The sequence below is a fragment of the Melozone crissalis genome, unplaced genomic scaffold, assembly GCF_028551555.1.
Source record: "Melozone crissalis strain CALT ecotype California unplaced genomic scaffold, PUWL_Pcris_2 ptg000044l_1, whole genome shotgun sequence".
NCBI classification, from domain to species: Eukaryota; Metazoa; Chordata; class Aves; order Passeriformes; family Passerellidae; genus Melozone; species Melozone crissalis.
The window spans coordinates 4698022-4701253 of NW_026535822.1; positions in this window are offsets into that span (position 1 = coordinate 4698022).

Sequence of the window (3232 nt, forward strand, 5' to 3'; positions counted from 1 at the left end):
TTTGAAAAACAAAACCCCAAAAATCTTCAGGAAAATCAAGACATTAAAGCAGATTTCATTTATCAAACCCACAGAACTGCATTAAAATGTGGGTGTATGAGCCGTTCTTCAAAATTTTCTTAAGAATATCTCTAGAGTTATTTTTTAAACATAAGTATGCTGCCCCTAACAAGTCCAGATTACTTGGCAAAGGGTAATCAGTCATCCATTAAGCATTCCAGCAGTTGCTTAGCATTTTCTTCTGATAAGTGATCCCTGGATATTGCAACCAGCTTCTGATTTGTGTCTGCCCACTCCTTTCCATGTTCTGAGCCAAGAGCAATAGTACCATTGTGAGTGCATCTGAACACATTGGACACTGACACCCCATCCTATTGCCTAGGTTCTCCCATGGAAGATTCCTTGCTCTTTTTTCTCTGCCACCAAAGGGGATCTGCAGTCCCTGCCGGGCACTGCTCGCTCTGGGTTGTCAAGGCAGAGGCGATGCGCTGGTGCACTTGGCGCAGGTGAGCCTCGGGCCCGGGCAGGGAGCGATGCTCCGAGCTGCCGCGGATCCGGCGGCGAAGCCGAGCGGTGCCGTGGCCGGGCTGGGAAGCCGAGCGGCGCCCGTGGCGCTGCCTCCCCGGGCAGGGCTGGGCTCTCAGCGCCGCCGGGGCTGCCGAGCAGCGCTTTCCACGCGCCTCCGCCTCCGGAGCCAGCCCCGCAGCCGCGCTCTCCCGAACCGCACTGACCCGCGCCCATTCTCGGCCCGGCTGCAGGACTCCGTGATTCCGGGCTCTCCGGGTTCCCAGTCCGCCTGCAGGAGCCTCCGCTCCTGGGCTCCCCCCACCGGGCTCTCTTCTCTCATGTCTTTCCCCTCTTTCCCAGGCCCTCTCCACTCTACTCCGGATCTCCCCCCGTTCACAGGTTGTCCCCTGTCTCCTGGGTTCTGCCTCCTCTCTCGGCTTTTCCCCAGTCCCGAGCTACCCTTTGTCCCAAGCTCCCTCCTTTCCCGGGCTGTAGCCAGTGCTTTTATTCGTCTCCCTGGATCTGCCCTTCTCCCGATTACTCCTCCCTCTTCCAGGATCTCCCTCCTCTCCCAGGGCTCCTTCCTGTTTCCCCGTCTCTACCCTCCTGGAAGGCTACCCACCCTTTGCCACGGATCTCACCCCCGCCCCCGTCCCGTGATCTCCCCTACTCCCGGGCTCGTCCCGCTCTCCTGGGATTTTCCCCCTCCTCCCAGCATCTCTCCCCTCTCCCGCTCACTCCTCCCTCTGCCACGTCTCTCTCCCCTCTGCCGGGATGTCCGCCGGTTCCCGGAGCGCCCCATGCCCCCGGCCCCTCGCCGCCCGTCCCTCGCCGCCTCGGCCGGGCCGCTCCGGGGCCGCGCTCGGAGCGCAGCGGGGCCGGGCCGGGGCCGCCGGGGCCGCCTCAGCTCCGCCCCGCGGGAGGAGCCGCCACAGCGCCCCGGCAGCGGCCCCGCGCAGGCGGAGCGGCCCCGGCTGCGCCCGGAGCTGGGCCTGGGAGGGGCTGCGGCCTGGGAGAGCTGCTCCGGGCGCGCTCCGGACACGAGCAGCTCCGACCTGTGCTCGCTTTGTACCCTCAAGGCTGCCGGATGCCTTGCAGTGAAGCTGTAGCCTCGAGCTGTTTGTTTTCCAGCATCAGTCTCATGACATGGTTGTTACAGTGGGAAGATGCCAGCAGCTCACATCCCTGGCAGGAGGCAAAGAACTTAATGGTACAATTTACTTGAAAAGTTTTTTGACCACTCACACAAAGCAAAAGCATATTGACAGTAGTTCTGTGCAACCACTATAAGCACACGTAGCTTTTGTTAAAACACTGCTTGCTTCTTTCAAACACTATACCTGCTTGTAAGCCTTAAAACACAATGCGCAGAGCTCCATTATTGTGATAAATAGGTATCATTCGTGCTGATAAAATTTGAAACAGTAATTGATATTGATACAGTAATTATATTTGAGAATAATAAATAGTTAAAAAGTTGTAATGCCAAAGAAGAGAGGGAGAGGAGGGGCTCCATCCCCCTTCCCAGCAGCTGTTCTCAAGGACCACAGGAAAGAAGCTGAAGATACAGGTGCTAAAAATGAGCAAGAACCTGGTTTGGTCAGAACAAATGCTAATTCTAAGGGATTTATTGCCTTGATATGTAGATGGAGTGATACGTTAGTCTTGGCTTACATTGGCTGTACTGGCTATATACTGGCTTGATGCGCATGTGTAACCCAAAGGTGAATTAAAGGACAACGAAGAAGAGTACAGGGCCTTCATCAGTGACGACCCCCAAAGACTTGTGTGACCACCAAACTGAGTGGTGGCGCATGCGTGGTAAAGGTGGTGAGGAAGGCGGAGACAGAAAAGTGACGAACCGAAAATAGGAGGAGATGGTATTGACATATGGCGTATAAGGGGTGATTTTCACTTGGCAAGCTTGTACGTGAAGTGGCAAGGGTCAAGAACTCTGCCCTCCGTACCCCGCGGTATCTTTTGCTTATGTGCTATTATTTGAACCAAATTATCCCTTATTTATATATTTTTTAAACTATTCAATTAAAATAACTGCTACCTTAAATATTGGGGTTTTTTTTTTTTTGATGGGATAATTGGGCAAATATTACAATTATTAAGCTTAGAAGTTCCTAATATCTTGTTAGGGATACTTTTCTGTAGCTCTGGGAGTCATTCCAGCCAAGCGTTAATACACTGGTGCGCCAGTATCAATCAAGTTAGAATGAGCAGCCCAGCTCAGCTCCACAGAGCAGCCTCTGGACTGACTGACAGAAGTTCCCAGGCAATGGGAGCTCTCCTAAGATGCAGACATTGCATTAGTTCAGAGTCTGGGGGCACAGAGATAGGCCAATGAGATGTCTCGTCCTGGGAGTTTGGAATGGGCTAAATGGGCTGTGGGTGTTGAAGGCAATAAACGAAGCTGTTTGCTGATGACCAAAGGGAGTTCTTTTGTGTCTAACACTATTAACATCGGTCAACATGTCACGGATTGCAGTGGATGTGCCATTAGTTTGTTTACTCAGCCAACATGCAACCCGATCTAATTGTTTCAATGCCATTGCTGAAGCCAGCTGGGGTAAAAACAAAGCTGCTGAAACCCTTTTTCGCAGCCTTCCAAGGCGTGAAATCACTTCTACAGTTTTCACGCTAATGACGACCAGATCTTGTTCCCCTTTGCTTTTTCCTAATGACCGCTTTGGCAGTAGGCGCAATTACAGTGAGC